At 47.5% G+C, this 20,476-nt stretch overlaps 1 long non-coding RNA gene across 1 annotated transcript in view; it reads left to right on the forward strand.

Annotated features, from left to right (window-relative positions):
• Window positions 1-14,127, forward strand: part of LOC139052251 (uncharacterized) — a 41,819-nt gene extending 27,692 nt beyond the window's left edge. The window contains exon 2 of the long non-coding RNA XR_011509803.1: window positions 11,867-14,127. This is a non-coding gene — a long non-coding RNA (uncharacterized lncRNA). The remainder of the gene's footprint in view (window positions 1-11,866) is intronic.
• The last annotated feature ends 6,349 nt before the right edge of the window (window positions 14,128-20,476 follow it).

A 20,476-nucleotide genomic window follows, 5' to 3' on the forward strand; every position in this document is an offset into this window, starting at 1 on the left:
AAACGAGGGCGGCTTGCATCAACTGTGGAATGCCAGGTCACCGAGCAGACGTCTGCCCGAAACCCAAGGGAGCTGCTTGCCAGAACTGCGGAACGCCGAGTCCAGATGAGACGCACGAGTGCGCACCCGTTTGCGCGCTGTGCAAGGGTCCGCACAAGACTTATTCAAGGGACTGCAAGGAGAAATTCCACAGACCACTGAACAAGAACGCCAGTGCCACGTCTTCAAACGCGGCATCAACAACGGAACTTGAAGAAGGTAGGAGCAGGCCAAGGCAGAAGAAGCAACCTGAACAGCGATGGCGAGGAGCGTCGTCATCAGTCTCCCACTCTCGTTCCACCTCTCGCGGCCGTTCGAGCTCGAGACGCCGGGCAACCGGCTCCAACCAGAACGCCAGTCACGTGGAGGCGGGTAAAGAACAAGGGAAGGAGAACCACACGAAGACCACCGGGGCGCTGAAGAAGACGTCCTCGGGTCAGCTCTCAGATTCGAAGGTGAGCTTTGCAGAGTGGCCTCCCCTCGCCTCGTCCTCCCCGCCCCATAATAACACGCAGTTGGCAGCACTCAAAAAAGAGATAGAAAGTCTTAAAAAACAAGTCAGCGCTTTAACAATCCAAAACCAAGAGCTTAAGCGAGCCACTACTAATGCAATAACGCCGGTAACTCAGCCGACTCCTCAAAGCCAAACATAGCAGGCACCTAGCTCCCAGCCTGCTTTAGGCGAGGTCTACCAACAAATTATCGAAGAACTCCGATCCTTCAAGGAGGAGTTTCGAGCCTTTCCAATTTACGTGAACGCCCAATTCCAAGAAATTCGAGAGCAGATTGCAAACAACAGACGGTACACGGAGACGGCAATTTCTGCACTTCGGAAGGAACATGCGGATAAAAGACATAAGTCCAAATTCGCTCGTACAGTGCAAGTGGACGAGCCCTCCGATACAGACTCACCATGCCAGCCAAACCTAGAATAAAGATCTGGCAGTGGAACTGCCGGGGCTACAGGAGAAAGCAGGCGGTTCTTAATCTCCTACTATCTCAGGAATCTGACCCACCGGCAGCTATCCTAATTCAAGAACCCCACCTAATACCTATCAAACTCCAAAGCTATGTGACTTATCAGCAAGACCAGTTAACTGCCACGTTAGTGCACAAACTATACACTGCCATACTGCACGACCCTTTCGAGCCGGATATTGCGCACTGCTACATTACTATTCTTCCTCTCCAAAGAGGAGCGACAAGCACGCATGTATTGAATGTTTACAGCCCTCCCAAAGACAGGCACGCAAGATTGGGTTCCCTCATAAAGAAATTTCTGAGCTTAGCGGGCCATGCCCCCTGCGTGATTGGGGGCGACTTCAACGCACCGCACCCTTCATGGGGCTACCCGGCGGCGACACCAAAGGGCAGAAAACTGGAAGAAGTGGTGACGCAAGAAGGGCTATCGATCCTCACCGATCCCACTTACCCTACGAGGCTGGGAAACAGTGTTAGTAGAGACACGTGTCCGGACCTGACGTTCACCAAGAATATAAACAGCGCGATTTGGAAGAATACCGAACAGCACCTGGGAAGCGATCACTTCATCCTCTCTCTGGAGATAAGCACAAACGCGTGCAAACGCAAAATAGGTGTCGCAAGACTTACGAACTGGGACAGGTGGAGACAGGCCCGGGCATCTACTGCAAACTCTATTACAAACCTAGAGGAATGGGTTAAAGGTGAGGTGCAAGCTTTGAAAGCCTTTACGAAAGAGGTCTGCACGACAGAAGATTGCCCAGCGGTCGATCCGCACCTTCTGCATTTATGGGAAGCAAGACACTCATTGACAAAGAGATGGCGAAGACAACGGCTTAACCGCAAACTCAGGAAAAAAATAGACGAGATAAACAAAAAGGCAGAATCCTACGCCATATCCTTGGCTAGACAGAACTGGAATACGCTCTGCGATGGTATTCAGGGGAAGCTAGGTGTGTCAAAGACTTGGAAGCTCCTGCGTGTCCTAATCGACCCCAGCAGCAGCAAGTCGGCCACTAAAGACAGGCTCACGAAGATTGTACACACCATCCCGGGTACGGACACAGAGTTGATGGAAAAGCTCAAGACCAGGTATCTGTGCACGGACCCAGTCGTGGAACAACCGGAGTATTCTGGGCTGCCGAATGCGAAGCTGGACATCCCACTCACGAAGGAAGAGATCAAAGCAGAAATAGCGGCCATGAGAAAAAATGCAGCTCCAGGTCCAGATCAAATAACAGCTAAGCTCTTATTTAACCTCAGCGATGACACCATCACCTCGCTGGTGGAATGCTTCAACGAGCAGCATTGGGCTACAGGAACGCTACCAATATCCTGGAAGACGGCCGAGGTTCGGTTCATTCCAAAGCCGAACAAACCCCTTAAACTGGATAATCTAAGACCGATATCGCTGACCTCGTGTTTGGGCAAGCTCATAGAGAGGGTCATTAACACGAGACTCAGTAGATACTTAGAAGAGAACAACCTCCTACCTAACACTCAATTCGGCTTTCGCCCTCACCTATCGACCCAGGACGCCCTCTTGTACCTGTACAAGGATCTCCTTGAGACACCCCCCAAGTCACAGACAAGGGCCATCCTGGCACTTGATTTGAAAGGAGCGTTTGACAACGTTCTGCATAAAAATATTCTTCAAAGCCTCGCCGACACCAACTGTGGCGCCAGAACCTACAACTATGTCAAAAACTTCTTATCAGCAAGGCAAGCCACTATAAACTTCGGTGGAATAAAATCTGATCCCATCACTCTAGGCCCGAAAGGAACTCCGCAAGGGGCGGTACTGTCACCCCTTTTGTTCAATTTGGCTATGAAAGATCTCCCACGCCTTCTCTCCGAAATCCCGGGTATCAAACACACATTGTATGCGGATGATATCACTGTCTGGTGCAACTCGGGCAGTGACGCCGAGATCGAGGAGCGTCTTCAAGCAGCAGCGGACACGGTGGACCAGTACGCAAGAGAAAGAGGCCTCCAGTGTGCGCCGGAAAAGTCCGAGTTGCTCATCCTGAAGAACCCGAGGACACCCCTGGCGCAGAACATCACGGTGTATATAGACAACCACTCAGTACCGAAACCCACGGAGATCAAGATCCTAGGGCTGTATATCCCGCAGGGGCGACAGAACACCACCACTGTGAAGAAGCTTACAACATCCACCGAGCAAATCCTCCGGATGATGCATCGTATTAGAAATAAGCACCATGGCATGAAGGAAAAAGACGCCATCCGCTTAGTGCAGGCTTTCGTGATTTCTCGGATAATGTACGGGACGGCATTTCTTAACCTCTCCAAGTCGGAAATAGAAAAGTTGGAGACGCTGATCCGGAAGGCCTACAAGACGGCACTGGGGCTACCAAACTCCACGCCAACGGCAAAGCTCATGGCTCTAGGAGTACATAATACCCTGAAAGAGATGTGGGAAGCACAATGCCTCTCACAACTCAATAGGCTCGCACTCACAAAACCAGGTAGAGATCTGCTCGAAAAGATCCATATTAATCTGCCCTATACGATAGACCAAAGGGAAGAGGTACCACGTGATGTGAGGAGACGCATCAACGTGTACCCCATTCCGCGGAACATGCATCCCGTATATAACATCGAAAGAAGAAAAGCAAGAGGGGAAGCCCTGCAGAAGAAATGGGACGAGCAACCTAACACCCTTTATGTGGACGCCGCAGGGCCAAAGAATGGAGTGATGACTATTGTGGTCTCAACGCCTTCAGGATCGATGGTGAATTGCGCCTCGATGAAAACTTCCAACCCCACTCACGCAGAGGAAGCAGCTATTGCATTAGCTATAGCATCTAACCCCAACGCCGATGTGCTCACTGACTCCCAGAACGCCTGTCGCAACCTCAATAATGGATTAATTCACAGGTCAGGGTTGTCATTGCTGACTAAGCATCCACCCAGCCAAGCCTCAGTCATCTGGTTTCCCGGTCACCTGGAACTACCAGGAGGAAACGAAGCCGCTCACAGGCATGCCCGAGCTCTTCTATACCGGGCGTCTCCCCCTGATGACCGTGAAGAGTGCTGGGACCTAACTGCTTTAGCACTGTATGCGGACATTCTCGCACCATACAGAACAGCCAGGAAGGAGTACCCGACACCACATAAATCCCTCAATAAGTTGCAAGAGAACACTCTTAGGAGGCTACAAACTAATACATACCCAACGCCAGCTAAGTTACACCAGTGGTACCCTACACTATACTCCCCGCAATGCCCGCACTGTGGAGCGGTAGCTAACCTCTACCACATGGTGTGGGCTTGCCAGTTTAATCCCATAGTTGACCCCATTCCAAATCCCTCAAAAGAGCAGTGGGAGGCTATTCTGCTCAGCGATGATCCTGACCGTCAGCACTGGCTGGTGGAGAGGGCCAGCGCAGCAGCAGTAACCAGTGGGCTACCGGAATAGGCGGCCCACCCACGAGTTCTACGAATATCCTGTAAATAAAGATGTTTTCAATCAATCAATCAATCAACCCGCTCAAGAAATAAACGCGGAGGCGTTTCGATAGTCGTTGAAAAAAAAAAAAAAACGTCGAAACATTTGTACCCGACACAGTTTCACCAATGAAATTGTCTGGACGGCCCTTGTCTCATCTTCGACAAAGTTACTTATTGATGTATATTACCGTCCACCGCACCACTGTCATTGCGTTGTTGGCAATCTCCGCCATAGTATGAAAACGGCTATCTTTCAATACCCGTGCTAGCACATAAATCACTCTGTTGACTTCAACTTACCAAATATGTATTTGCCTAGTTTATCTACCGCTAACACCACATCAAGTAACTTTCTAAATAAGACCTTGGACCTAAACCTTTCTAAATTGTTAACCATCCTACACGTGACCTGAATGCTCTTGCCCTAATTCTCAGCAGCGATACTGATACCATAAGCGACATTGCATATTTTTACGACTATAATAGATGAATGTAAAACTTTAATGGAGGTCCTGAGGTACGCGACTCAGCAGGCTGCGGGCCGCTCCCACGCTGGCACAGTAAAGCCATGCCCGACCGCCGCATCCTGGGCCCTCTGGACAGCCCATAGCTGCGCCCCGCCATTGGGGCTCTTGATAGTGGAGAGCCGCTTGCCCTCATTAGTTAATTTGTTCTGTGCCTCGAAACGAGGGGCAACGCCAGAGCATATGGTCTAGGCTAGCGATGTCATTACAGTGCCTGCAAGAACTAGTGGCATAAGTGTCGGGATAAATTTTGTGGAATAAAGCCGGGCTGGGATACGTGCCTGTTTGCAATAATCTGAGGATCAATGCCTGTGCTCTATTTAACTTCTTGTGTGGAAGGGGAAACCCTCCTGCCGAGACAAAAGTGCTGCGCAATTTCATTGTATATGGTCGGTTTATCTCTGCTCACAAATTATTGCGGCTAAATATCCGAATGCCTCATAGGCACTCCGGTTGCGAAATTAAAAAGATACGTGAGTACAATAAGGCTTAGAGAACAAAGGGGATTAACCAAGGGGCCTGCTTTTTAGTAATGATATGATGAGAAGCCAAGAGAAGACACCAAGGACAACATAGGGGAAATGACTTGTACTTACTAATGGAATTTCAGAAATTATAAATTATTGACGAATAAAATGGAGGAAAAAAGAACAGGCCACGGGTGGCGAACCATACCACTTCTTCACTTTATGCGTGGGATGCTTTAATCATTGGAGCTACCGCGGCACTATCTTCCCATCCACTTAACCTTCTTGGGTATTCATGTCTTACTGCTGGAACTAACCTTCGGTGTGTTAGCCAGCGCCGCTACTCACAAACCTTGGCGGCTGATGTGGAATATCCTTTCTGCCGCAGGCGCTTTTAATTGCTCGGGACTCGTATAAGTTTCTGTTTGTAATCGCCTCTAAGCAAAGGATTCAGATCTGTTCAGTTTAGTGTGAGGCGGTGGTAATACTCACCTCCGATATTAATAAAATTTGGTAATATCGCTCAATCTTGTTAATCTATCGTTCTCTCAAGAGCTCCTCCTCCACGTTCCCCTGGCCGATGGAAGCCACCCTTTGCTCAGCTCGACAAGTAGGACAAAGAGCTTCGCGGTGTGCTATCTCTTTTGGGGTTGAATGCGAGAATGCTTATGGTCGTATGCGCAGGGAACCAGAGCAATTGACTGCCGTTCTTCTGTGCGTTCGATAATTTTTGTTCGTTCCTTTTGATGATGTGCCACGCCTCAGAAGGGATCCCACCTTTTGCATAACCTCTAATGCACGTCTGAGAATCACTAAGGATGTATTGATCATTCGTGGAGACAAATGCTAGTGCAATGGCTACCTTCTCTGCTGTGTCAGAATGTTTGATATTACTTGACAAGCTTGCAGAGGGTTATTGGGTGTATCCTATTACTACTCCCAGGTATTTATTTCTGTGTGGCTATTCACCCGCGCATGCGAAGGTTACTCTGTCGTCTGACCCATAGTTTCGTATCATTTTCACTGCTCTACTCATGCGTCTGCCCTCGTTCTAACCTGGATGCATGTTCTCGGGTATATTTGACATTAGGCGTTTGTCACGAATTTCTCTCGTTATCGTCCTCTTTCCCGGTATAAATAGTGGTAATTCATTCCTAGCTTGCTTAGTATATGCCATCCCGTTTTGAGTTTGGTTAGTCATTCCGCCTGAGATGTTTGTTGGGTTTTCTTGCTGTGTGTTGTGGAGTCCGAACGTTAGAAAGAGATCTTTGCTCATACTGAAGGGAATCCCCAGTGCTAGTTTGTATGCCTTCTTTACCAGGTTAATTTCACTCGTTTCAGTTGCAACCAACTTGTGGAAGGCTGCTATGTATGTGGTCCGACTGATTACGAATAATTGTATCAGCCGTATAATACTTTCTTCCTTCATATCCTGGTGCTTCTTATTAATCCGTTTGATTATTCTCATGGTGTTCTTTAGCTTTGTTTCTAATTTCTTTATGGCGTCCCCATTTGTACCTTTGGTCTTTATTACTAGACCAAGCATTTTCAGCTTGCTGACTATTGGGATATTGCACCCGTTCTTGGTTTGTAGCTTGATTTCCTCATGAACCACGTTTCTGTCGTATCCTTTGGAAGGGCTGCCCTTAGGTGTGGGGCTGTATAAGAGACGTTCGCATTTCTCTGCAGATCATGTGAGGCCTGTTCCTGTGAGGTGGTCCTGTACTGCACTAAGCAGTTGGGAGTCGTTCTATTGATCTGTCGCTGCCATGATAGACCCAGATAGTTATATCATCCGCGTAGATTGCGTGAGTCAGAGTCTATGCGATTTAATGTTTCGGAGAGTTTAATGTTTCGGCGTTCCGCCTCGTCCCATGTCGATCACAGAAGACGTGAGCCCTCCGACGGAGGTGATGGTTTCCTATCTGATAGGAAGCTCTTGATGTAGTTACACTTCCATTGCCCTAGTCCTATTCGTTCGATGTTTTCCAATATGGTTGTGCGATTGGCATTATCGAAAGCCTATTTAAGATCAATGCCCCAGATGGCCCTTGTAGAAAGCGTTTTATATTCGATTATCTGATGCTTAAGCTGAAGCCTCGCATCTTGTGTCGAAAAGAGTTTGCGAAATCCTATCATTGTATCTGGGTATATGCCATTATCCTCTAAGAAATTATCTACGTGCCGCTGCTACTACAGCCGACCCGTCGTGGTGGTGGGAAACCAAGGACAAAATGACTTCGTACAATGAAATTGTGAAATGGTACCGACTAGAGCGAAGGAATATGCCGCCACCTCATCCGGGCTTGACCCGTAAGGAGGCGGTTTTATACCGACAACTTCAAACGGGGTCGTTATTCACCCCGGTGCTGATGAGGCACGTGTGTCCAAGTGTTTATGAAAGTGATCTGTGTTGTGTGTGCCGAAAGGAAAGAGCCACTGCAGCTCACATCCTTTGGGACTGTGCTAAGAATCCGCATGAAGCTGCAACACTAACAACGATCCCGCCGCGGCTCGAGGCCGCAACGAGATGCTATGACCAAGATGTTCAAACCCAGGCCGTCCAGCAGATCTCGGCGGCCCTCGAAAGGCAACGACCGAGCGAAACCGGAGCGAGGCTGCCACCCCAAAGGAGGGGCAGGCGCGGTCGACCAAAGGGAATAGTGCGGCCGCGGCCGAAGTAGAGGCGCCACACGCCGCGAAGACGTCATGGCCGCGTCACGGTAACGCCTCCCTAACAGGGGAAGGCTAACCGTTCTGCAGGCGTTCAGAACAAAGTTTCGCCACTCACTCACTCACTCACTCACTCTGTTTATAATTACATGTTCCATTAATTTTGCCACTCAGGATGTTACGGAGATTGGTCTGAGGTTGTCGATCTCAAGCTTTTTACCACGTTTTGAAAAGAGCGTTATCGTTGCTTTCTTACATTGAGCTGGTACTTCTCCATTTATCCAGCACTCGTTTAAGTATTCTGTTAGTCTGGCGATTGATTCATCATCGAGCTTCCCGAGAGTCCTGTTGGTTATACGGGGTGGGTCTCCTGCTGATTAGGGGTTGAACGTTTGTAGGGACGCGCGTATTTCTGCCTCCATGAGTTCGTCGTCTAATTTTGCGTTTATATTCCCGTTGTAGCAAGGATGGCTGAAGGGGAATGCCTGTGTTAAGTTTTTCTGCTATAATTATTTGAGAAATTCCTCTTCTGTGCCTTCATGTGGGTGTGTTAAGTTATTAATGGCTTGCCTGTGTTTTTTCTTGTTATTCTCATGGTCAAGCAAGTACCTGAGCATGTGCCAGGTTTTGCCGGTGCCTAATTGGCCATTTATGGAATTACACATCTCGGCCCATTGTTGAATGGTCAATTCTTTAGAATGTTTCTTTTTTGTAGAGGTGCGCTAAGGACTTTCTTCCTGTTATGCTCATGACCTCTAAATCTATTCTGCTGTGACTGCTTAGCTTCCCACAGGTAGAGAAGTCTGCTGTCGCATTTCTGCAAGTGAGTCAGTTGGTGCTATTTTGTGTCAATTTTGACGTCATCGCTTAACTCTTTATTTCATTGTTCTCTGTGTGATGCAACGTTATTGTGTCGTCTGTCGCGTTCCACGAAATAGTTCCCAGTCTACTAATTTGATTTGTCGTTCTTCGCATCTATTCGGCCCTTTTTTGACGTGTAACCCCTGTAAGCCCCAACCCACTTCACAACCACATAATTACGTTAGGTCATCTTCCCTCCAACATCCCGTCTCCCTCCCATGGTCGCACCCGAAATGAGGTGCGCTAAAAAAGGGCTCAGGATATGGCAATAGAATTATAGAAGTTACGAAAACAAAAGTCCAGTTTTGCAGCAGTATTTTATAGAGACGAATACACCGGACGTTATCATTTTGCAGGTAACACATGGGATCCGAAAATTTGTAGTATACAGATCTTTTGGCTATGCCTAAGGGGAGACGAGGGCATTAACCACGCTGGTAAAAAGAAAGATAGCGTGCGTGCAACACAACCCCGGCATAACGCACATTGACAACATTCTATTGGAACTCATCCCGCAAAAGCAGACGGGACGTGGCCCATTTATTCTCAACATTTATAGCAACCCCACGCTACACGAACACAAATTCAAAAACCTATTCCACGAAACACTAATACTAGCTGGAGAAAATAAGGTAGTTATAGGAGGAGAGTTTAATGACCTAAGGAAGACGTGGGGATATTTATTTACCAGACCAAATGGAACGGACCTATAAAGCGATTCGCAAGAATCAGGCCTCACGCTCGTCATAGTCCCAGGCACTCAGACGAGAGTAGGCACGGCGCTAAAGAGTAACGACCCGAGACCTAACATTTGCCAAGAATAATGAAAAGGTGACGTTGCGCAACGCACCAAAGATTTTGGTAGCGACCGCCGCATATACATGGGATCCACCAATTATTTGTTTGTTTCAGTATGAAACATATTTTTGCAAGCTATACTTGACAGAGCGATACCCACTTAAAACACAAAATTTTGCATGGAGGCTGCTTCTACGTTATTTGAAGCTATACTAATTGCGTGGTCGAAATTTTCATGCTATCTTCAGCGTACCCATTGTTACGTGTAGTTAGCATAGCTTCACATAGTAGGTAATAGAGCCGCCTCCGTATAGTGTTTTGATCTTGAACTACGTAGTGACCCATCACAAAAACTTCTCTAAAATGAAAGGATTTAGTACTAAAACTCAACAGCGATTCCGGCCTTAATTTTCGCCGAAAATGCAGCCAAACAATGAACGCTAAAAAACAAGGGCGGGTGGCTTGGCATGGCGTCTTAAATTGGGCACCACCAGTGGCGATATTTCAGGGGCATCTTCTGCTATAGGCGTTATATTCGCTGTCCACCGGGTGCTTGATTCATCGGCTGAGGTGGCATTCAAAGGGCGTCAATGAGCAATTAGAGGCATGCGACTCCTTCAATTTTACGGAGGTTCCATGTGTAGAATATACTGCAGATTTTTAAGCAATATAACAAACATGGAATTACGTTGCATTCCGCCTTTAAGTTACCCTGCTGCTCATCACGAACAGTCTTAATGGCTCCTGGATCTTCTTTGGTTTAATAAAATTAGTGAGGTATGTTTTGTCGCGATTTTGAACGAACAGCCCTAAAAAATAAAATCAAAAATTTATTTCTGTGCATGCTATTCCCCGCTGCCAGAGGGTGTTCTGCGCCTTCATAGAACGACGAAGAAAACACCAGAAATGTTCATTGCGCTCCATTCATTTTTTCAGGCGAAACAAAACGCTTACCATGCCACGTTTTTAGCGTTACTCTCCTTCCCTGCTCTCTAATAAATTTATTGAAAATTTTTTTTCAAATTCTTTAATGATGCTGTCTTTAATGTCGCCTTCATTATTACGTTTCTAATAGATGTTTTTTCGATTAGTCGAACAGCTCAGGGGCATAAAATTATTCCTCTCTCTTCTTTTTCATTTTTCCGTTTCTCCTCACCTAACTACTAATTTTGTACTGCTACTTCCTACCGCGAAATCCTGGCCTATCGCCCTAAAGTGGGTGCGCGCTGGGGATGAGGATCATCATCATCGCCACCCCTATGGTGTCCTAGGCCTTGGAATTCCGAAGTGCCGTACCATGGACTGTACGTGGATCACGAGGCCGTGCCATCGCTAGAAGATAGCTTCAGCCGATCGCTCAGCCTGTGTGTAGTAATTGTGGCTTGAGCCAAGCTTGTTCGTGCAAAACGATCATGGCCACTAAATGGAGCCCGGACTCGCCACATCTGTCTTCCAAATGCATCGAGGGCAGCGACGGACCACGACGAGCCCTTGAACGGCGGGCGTCGCTACCCGACGCATCACAGCTTTCCAGCATAGTGAAGTCTACAGAAATACGCATGTCGTCCAGCTTCGCGAATGTTGAAGGAACAAGCAAAGCCAAATGTGTGTCAGCCCTGGACGACGAAAAGAGCCTGTGGGAACGACTCGTCCACTTTTCTAAAGGCAAGAAATACGGGGGACATGACAAGTCTCCCCGGATTGCCACGTCCAATCGCGAGGCTACCGAGACGGGAAACGAGGAACGAAGCGGCGAGTGCTACTCTTCCCAGGTGAACATTGGCAAGTCTGCAATGGCGAATGGGATAAAGTACGCTCTACGACAGCGACGACGCTCTATTGGCTTAGACAGTGCTGTTGCCTATCAATGTTCAGCTGAAGAGCAGGTAACTTTCTCTTTTCTCAAGTCGGTCAGCACGGATGCCCCAACTTCAGAATCATCAATGTCGCCGGTTTTTGGAGGGCTAAGTGACCAAGAAGACGGTAATATTTTGATAACTCAACACTCAGACGACATCAGTGGGATGAACAACACCGGGAGGGTGAGAGAGGAAAAAATTGGGTTTGAATATAAGGTCGTGACTGACATGCCTACCCGTAGCAACATTCAGCAAGAGCAACTAAGCGTCCATGACGGTGAGATGTCATGTGTGCGCCTAGTTTCACCGCAGCTAGAGGGCGTGTGGTACACGACTAGGCAGCATTACGACAACACGGAAATGTCTGAAGCAAAGGTCGTGACTGACATGCCCATCCGTAGCTACATTGAGCAAGAGCAAATAAGCGTCAATGACCGCGAGATATCACCTGTGCGCCTAGTCCCATCACAGCTAGAGGATGCGTTTGACGCGAATAGGCAGCATTACGGCAACACGGAAATGCCTGAATCAAAGATATCAGAGTCTGCAAGTGGTAGCTGTCACGAAAAGCTGCAGTGTTTCCACGTGGTCGCCACTGAACCTTTGCCGATCCAACAAGCAACGCGTGAGCCTCGTATGCATAATGGAAGTTGTTTTTCGTGGACACCGACACTGTCCGACAAAATCTATCCAATTGCTTCGCCCATCAACAAAAGCTCTGAAAGGGCCATGGGTCCCAGCCATTGCTGCATTACTGGGGAAGTCATACATAAGCAGCTGCCACGAAAGAACTGCTTCTTCCATACTGACGTCAAGAAACCCGTATCAAATGCCATAGCTGGTGTCTCGGAGAAAGATTGTTTGGACGACACGGGTGCACTTTTTATTCCTGACACAAAGGAAAACGTCAGCAATACAGCGAAAGAGACACCAGAGAGCCCAGCCAAGAGCAATGAAGCCCATCTTCAAGAATACTCGGAACAGCTGTTGCACTCTGATACGTTTCTTACCCATGACTCGCAGAAACAGGAAGTCGTACGGTCAAGTTTTTCGCAAGCTCCTGAAGCTTACACCGAGGAGTTACCCGAATCAAACGCAGATACCCCGTGCAGAAACGTGAATGATGCAACGGAGCGCTTCGCTACAATTAATGGCCATAATCCAGGAGCCTCGACTGTGGTAGAAGATTTCGCGATTATCCGCTATCCGGTCGTGGAAGTTGCTCAATCTTCGACGCAAATTCCCGCGCTTGATCTTGGTGCACGCGCAGTGCCCTCTAATACCAGGAAGAGTGCAACCGTTGCAGCCCCATCGAGCTCTCTGGGTGCCGTAGCTGGCGCACGCCCTAAGAGCGGTGCAGCGCGAGTCAGCGCTAGAACTAAGGCCTGCATAAAAGAGACGAAACGGCTAGGTGACCCTCATGACCCGAGAACTAGGGACACATACATGATGAATGTGCATCTCAGGCCATCTGATGCCAGATCATCAGTTCAAATTCGTTACTCACGCGGAGAAAACTGTGTATTCTGTTTTTCCGAACTCTCACAACACGAGAAGTTCATAGAAGCGTTGAGACAAACCCCTGCTTTAGCCGACGAATGCAGTATCGCCATGGAAGAAATAAAGCGGCCCAATGATGAGCTAACTGAATCAGTTATAACCGAGCTAAATGAAAGTGGCCCTTTGAAGATAAGAGAGCTCGAAACTGCCCACAGTAACCAGCTTGGGGCTTATTCATGGTCATGCGATGAAGGACTTATAAGTTCGAAGGAGTTGCATGAGTTTGGTCTTGAGGCAAGCCGCAATAGCTTCAGTGAAAGCTTTGAGTCAGTGAAAAAGCAACAGGGGCAGGGTAAGGTGATAAACACCATCGAAAAGCATCGTAGTGTTCGACTGGACTCCATTGAACAGATGCAGACAGCATGGCAGCAAGAGGAGGAGCAAAGGCTGAAATCGCTACTACTCCAGTACAATGCGACGGAGGAGCCAACAGAATATTATAAAGAAGCAGTGTACAACCAGGAGGAGGCTGACTTTGAGTCACAGTTGAAGGCAAACATCATTTTTAGGAAGGGACAAGCGTCCTTACATGCTTTGCTTCCAAGTCAGGAGAATGAGATGCGTGCTTTAAAGGCCGCTGAATCGCAACTTAAACAGCAGCAAAAAGTTTTGGAACGGCATAAATCAGAAATGGATAAAATTGAGGCTCTTATCGAAGACCTGAAACACAGGCTGGATAGAGAGGACATTCTGGATCAAAGCATTCTGGATCAAATGGAGGCAGACGTTGCAATGCTAGAGGAGGATGCTTTACAGGGCATGGAAGACCAGCCGCCCGAAGGTGGCTAGAATGGTAGACATGGATCGTGCGCAGCACTTCTCTTCTTGTTTATTTAGCCTGCAACTCGAAGCCTTAATGCAATAAATGTCTCTGACTATAGAAGTCTTTAATATGTCATTGTTTCTTCAATAGTTCGTATTGTTTCTTCGACATGCATGTATCAATACAGATACGAAAAATTTAAAAAGATAGAGGAGCTCTAATGATAACTAGAGAGGTTTGCCAAACGACAATGCAATTCCACCTAAATATGACGATAAATAAAGTGACCCACACAGAACATACAGAATTAAGATATGTTGTTGACTCCAATGTCTCCCAGAAAGCTCATGATCTAACGTAATATTGTAGCTAAAGATGAAGTATCTCGGGTGCATTCAGTGCGGAGCTTAATATAGTCCTTCGTAGTGTGAAAAGGCTGCAATGGCAGATTAAGTGCGCTGTCCTCTAATACGTTGCACGTGGGCCCACCTACGACACGAGGCGCTGGATTTTATGCAAGCATTCTGTATTGGCCACGTTTAGACGAACCCGGTGCAGACACGCATGATGAATACTATCAAAGCCACACGGCATGCCAAAATCACACATTTAGTTGTAAAAGCGTATAGTTGTGTACAGCTTTCCCAGGTCGCTCCATGTGTGCTGTGGAAGTGACGTAACCATGAACCTGCACCCTCCCCCGCCCTTGAACTTTTTGAGTTATTTTGCAACTTTCCCACCTGCCCCGTCCCCCACTCTCTCCTCTTCCCCAGTAAACTGCGCCCCGCTCGCCTACCTGTTGTGTCGGTACGCCGCTGGTCAGCGAAGTGTAGGTACGCCGCTGGCCAGCGAAGTGATTTTGAACTGAGGCATCATGCGTGGAAACAAACGCAGCACTTCATCAAGGCACGTCGAAGTAAATGCCGAAACCACAGCGTCTGTTATTAGATGGGCCACTTCTCAAGCTCTCTTTTGATGCCGTCAAAGCGACGCTACAAAAAAAATCGAGAGTATTGTTTGGATGCCGTTCAGCACGCCCAAAAAATGAGATTCGTTATCTGTCATTCCATCATTTCCAAATAATGAGCATGGCGAAGAGTAAGTAAATATATGGGCCGTCAAGGGGCACTGAAATATTTTTTGAATATTGTAAGAAAAGGTTGCCGATCTGTCGTAGATGCCGCTGGAAACATGTGAGTGAATATTAATCCACCGCATACAGCAGGGAACTTCCAATCAAAGTATTGTCAACCAAAGGGAAAAATCGCTTGCTCCCGCTTCCGCAAGCCCGTCATGCTACGCCCTCGGAAGTAACTGACCCAACAGTGCTCGAAGGCTAATTTCGTGATCCTGGTCGCATTCTCAGCAATGCCTAATGACTAATTGTGAGTTAAATAAACGAGACATACAGATATATATATATATATATATATATATATATATATATATATATATATATATATATATATATATATATATATATATATATATATATATATATATATACGATTTCAGAAAGACCGGAAAATCCTCTCATTTTTGCACTGCGCGTACGTGCGTGTGCTGCGCGTGGTCTCCGAGATGCAGTGGCGTGCTGCGTAGCGTAGTCTACGAGGGCAGCCACGTTGTGCCGCGACGAGTCCTTTCGCCACCGCGCCACTGAAGTTGTGGCCGAGGCTTTGACCCCTGGGCTGTGTAGCGTCCAGCGCGCTAGCGGAGGCGAAAAGAGAGAGAAGGCCGCGTATCGGTGCGACAACTGCACTTATAGTGGAAGAATGCGAAACATATTTGCGGCGTGAATTCGTGGGAACCCGCCGTATTTGCACAGTGGCTATGGTGTTGGGCTGCTGAGCACAAAGTCGCAGGATGGCATCCCGGCCATGGAGGCTGCATTTCAATGTGGGGCGAAATCATCCGTGTACTTGGGTTTAGGTGCTCGTTAAAAAAAAACCCAGGTGGTTGAAATTTCCAGTCTTCCAGTACGGCGTGCATCATAATCTGAAAGTGGTTTTGGCACGTAAAGCCGCATATTATTATTTTTTTATTCGTGGAACAACATCCTTTATTAGCAGGCCATTCCAATTGTATTTTAATAGATTCAAATTATTTTATTAGAGAGGCATGCTAATTATTTCCCTTCGCACAATCGCCTAGAACGCTCTGGTTGCAGGTTTGCAATCATTTTGTTTTGCAATCTGCATCACAAAGAGGCATGGTTGTCGGCAGCTTGACATGCTTTCGCATTAAGACTATCTGCGTCATTTAACTGAATCAGCTGTGGCTATAAGTGAATAGCACGCTCCGCAGCTAGTACGCTTGGGAGTGGCAGAACATAATTTTGCCGGAACATAAGTGTCGGAAGGAATTGCATGGTCGTACAACGTACTTCCTTAAAACGTTCCTCAGTACATTTTTCACGTTTTCTAGTTACATTTTCGGTAAAGCGCGCTAACTGAACACATCGGTCAGATGACCACATGTGTAGAGTGGCCCTCTATACGCAGGCACCTAATTTGTACTGTTATATGGCTTGCACGGTTGGTTCTAGCAAAAAAACAGGAAACTGTTGAGGTATCACTTTAGTTCAAAGATCATTGCGTCAATTGTGCGTTTAACGTAGAGCAGGGTGGGTTCATTTGGGGAGAGAGAGTGAGAGAGAGAAAATGATAAATGAAAGGTAGGGAGGTTAACCAGGACGGAGCCCGGTTGGCTACCCTACACGTTGGAAAGGGGGACGGAAAGGTTAAAATAAGAAAAAGTCCACTGGGGATATCAGTCGGTCACTCAGTCCGGATCACAGACGCTGACTCAATCCGGTATCTTCCAAATATTGCAGCAGCGCTATTGTGGGCTTTTGTAGGTGCGATATGCGAGGCCATGGTCCCAAGATCTTCTTCAAGGTGAACGGCTTTCCATCTAGCTGATTGAGAGCTGTGCAGAGGTCTTGCCTTTCATCTTCAAAAGAGACACGGTGCATAAACCAATGCACATCGATAGATAGCGGGAATGCAAGACGGCCATAAAGTAGGATGTATAAAAAATCGTTAGGCGCCCTCAACCTCTAACGCGAAGAATCACCGGCAGCGTGAAGTTGCAGCTCTTGGTAGAAAGTACCCGCGTGTTAACAGCTGACGGTGCGGCGTTTTCGCTAGCAGAGGTAACACTTCGCCTGCGATTCGTAACACGACTTCGAAATTTAAAAATTGCAACCATTCGCTTTCGCCAAACTTCGAGGTCGCCCCAATCAATACTCTTTATATGTACATATATATGCGCTAAAAAGTAGGAAAGTCATTGGAGTCAGTTCTATCAATTGGCTGTAGTCTTATGCATGTAAGTGGGCAAATTATGAATTATGGGGAGGATGCACGTGCCCGGGATGCCCCACCCCGTCACCCTGAATGGCTGTGAACCTGTGTACGGGAACTTAGCTGTTACTAGGTGCAACTTACTTCTTGCTCAAAGAGACCCATTCTTTGTAATTTATATCCGTTTGTATCTTAATGTAGAGAAAGTTCACGTTTGCAAACCAGTGTAGCAGAACCACGGCGCATCTAATTTCGTGGCAGCCTGTATAAGTTGTTTTAATTGTACACGCATGTAAGTTTGCTTGACTTGTCCTATGGTCGTTCTGCTGAAGAGGCGCAATTGCACTGCGATACGAACACGACTCGCATTTACTATCACGTGCTCCCCATAGTAGCACCGTGGATAAAAGAACATGAATAAAAGCACCCTTTCTCTCTTGAAATCTTCACAGAATTTGTTTAAGGGTTGGACTTGGAATGTACAAGAAGAGATTGAGAGAAAATGGCGCAACGACGCATATATTATCGGCGAACTAATCGAGCAATTCAATTCGAAAATGGAGAACCGCGTCAAGGCTGCATTTGTAAACAGGGGATGATTTTTTACGGCTGCGGCCGGAATCGTGGTCGGCTTTTCTCTCTATTCTTCCATCATGGCGTTACTATTGTTTGCACCATCCATAAAAATTTTAATATTCTAATAATGCTATTCCGCAGAATTTTCTTCGTTACTGCTCCAAATTGGGCATTCTGCACGGTAATCTCTCCATCGCATAAAAGAAAATATGCTCCATAACATTGGTTGTCATTCTCTTTAGAAATCGGGAGCATGCTGAATAGCACCGCGCATAGTTGAGAGAGAAAATGCTATTGTCACACATTGCACATTTCAGCCTTACATATATACATCACCAAATGAAGCAAACGAGGATACGGTCATGCTTAGCAAAAATTTAGCCCCCTCGGCTGCCCTGCATATATATATATATATATATATATATTTATATATATATATATATATATATATATATATATATATATATATATATATATATATATATATATATATAATCTTGCGACGGAAGGAAAAAGAAGGAAAAGGAAGCAGATCTACTGCTACTGGTCGGCCATCTTAACCACATTGACTCCTTGTATATATATTGTCACGTGGTGGTGACGTTGAATAACACAGTAGCAATACTGTGAACAAGACAACTAACTTTTATTGGGCGAACCTGTGCCCACAAAACAGGCTACACTTATAGCGCAACGATAGCGGCGAACACGCTCGGCGATCGCCGAAAATCTGATCAGCGGGTCAAGCGCGTCGGCATTTATACAACAGTCGTCGAATGTTCCAGACTAATCGTTGGGACCTGCGTGCCTTCCACAAAGTTCTGCACGATTCGCGTCACGCGATGAAATCTGATAGCATAAGGTTCGGCGACAACAGACAGCCGGTTAGAAGCATCGATAACTTTCCAGAAACTTCGGATAGATGCAGGCGCGTCCCGCGCTGTGCGATTACATTTGTTAGGCGGCGAAACGTGGTCGCCCGATAAAGATAAGTACACGTGTCAATACCCCCCTCTTAAAAAGCATCGACCCGATGCTGCATACAAATGACAGTAATAAAGAAAAACACCTGTAGCAAAGTAAACAAAAATAAGGAAGTTCGTCAGCGTCCGTAAAAGGGTTTCAGACGCACCACGTGGACCACTACAGATCGTACGCGGCGCTGCTGCGAATGCGAAATTCCGTCTGGCACGACCTCATAGTCCAGCGCACCAATACGTCGAATGACCTTGTAGGGTCTGAAATAGCGGCGCAATAGTTTCTCACTCAGTCCTCGTCGGTGTATCGGTGTCCAAACCCAAACACGGTCGCCGGGCTGGTATTCGACGAAGCGTCGTCGGAGGTTGTAGTGTCGGCTGTCAGTCCTTTGTTGATTCTTGATCCGTAGGCGGGCGAGCTGTGCGGCTTCCTCGGCGCGCTGTAGATAGCTAGCGACGTCAACGTTCTCTTCGTCAGTGACGTGGGGCAGCATGGCGTCGAGCGTCGTCGTCGGGTTCCTGCCGTAAACCAGCTTAAACAGCGTGATCCGTATTGTTTTTTGCACCGCCGTGTTGTAAGCGAATGTTACGTACGGCAGGACGGCAGGACGGCATCCCAGGTCTTGTGTTCGACGTCGACGTACATTGCCAGCATGTCGGCGAGGGTCTTATTCAGCCGTTCCGTGAGGCCATTCGTCTGCGGATGGTAGGCAGTTGTCCTCCTGTGCCTTGTCTGGCTGTACTGCAGAATGGCTTGGACGAGCTCTGCTGTAAAAGCCGTTCCTCTGTCGGTGATGAGGACTTCTGGGGCCCCATGTCGCAGCAGGATGTTCTCGACGAAAAATTTCGCCACTTCGGCTGCGCTGCCTTTTGGTAGAGCTTTAGTTTCAGCAGAGCGGGTGAGATAGACCGTCGCCACGACGATCCACTTATTCCCGGATGTTGACATCGGAAACGGCTCCAACAAATCCATCCCAATCTGCTGGAATGGTCGGCGAGGAGGTTCGATCGGCTGTAATAATCCTGCTGGCCTTGTCGGTGGTGTCTTGCGTCGCTGACACTCTCGGCATGTCTTGACGTAATGGGCGACGTCGGCGGTCAGACGCGGCCAGTAATACCTTTCCTGTATTCTCGACAGCGTCCGGGAGAATCCGAGGTGCCCAGCGGTTGGATCGTTGTGTAGGGCGTGCAGTATTTCTGGACGCAGCGCTGACGGTACAACAAGAAGGTAGCTGGCGCGGACTGGTGAGAAGTTCTTCTTCACGAGCAGGTTGTTTTGTAGCGTGAACGAAGACAATCCACGCTTAAGTGTCCTAGGGACAACGTCGGTGTGCCCTTCCAAATACTCGACCAGGGCTTTTAGCTCCGGCTCTCCTCGCTGCTTTTCGGCGAAGTCTTCCGCGCTTATTATTCCAAGGAAGGCGTTGTCATCCTCGTCATGTTGCGGCGGCGGGTCAATGGGGGCACTTGATAGGCAATCAGCATCTGAGTGTTTTCGTCCAGGTTTGTATGTTACAGTGATGTCGTATTCTTGTAGTCTGAGGCTCCACCGTGCCAGCCGTCCTGAAGGGTCCTTTAAGTTAGCTAGCCAACACAACGCGTGATGGTCGCTGACC

The sequence above is a fragment of the Dermacentor albipictus genome, unplaced genomic scaffold (genome assembly GCF_038994185.2).
Source record: "Dermacentor albipictus isolate Rhodes 1998 colony unplaced genomic scaffold, USDA_Dalb.pri_finalv2 scaffold_20, whole genome shotgun sequence".
Taxonomy (NCBI): domain Eukaryota; kingdom Metazoa; phylum Arthropoda; class Arachnida; order Ixodida; family Ixodidae; genus Dermacentor; species Dermacentor albipictus.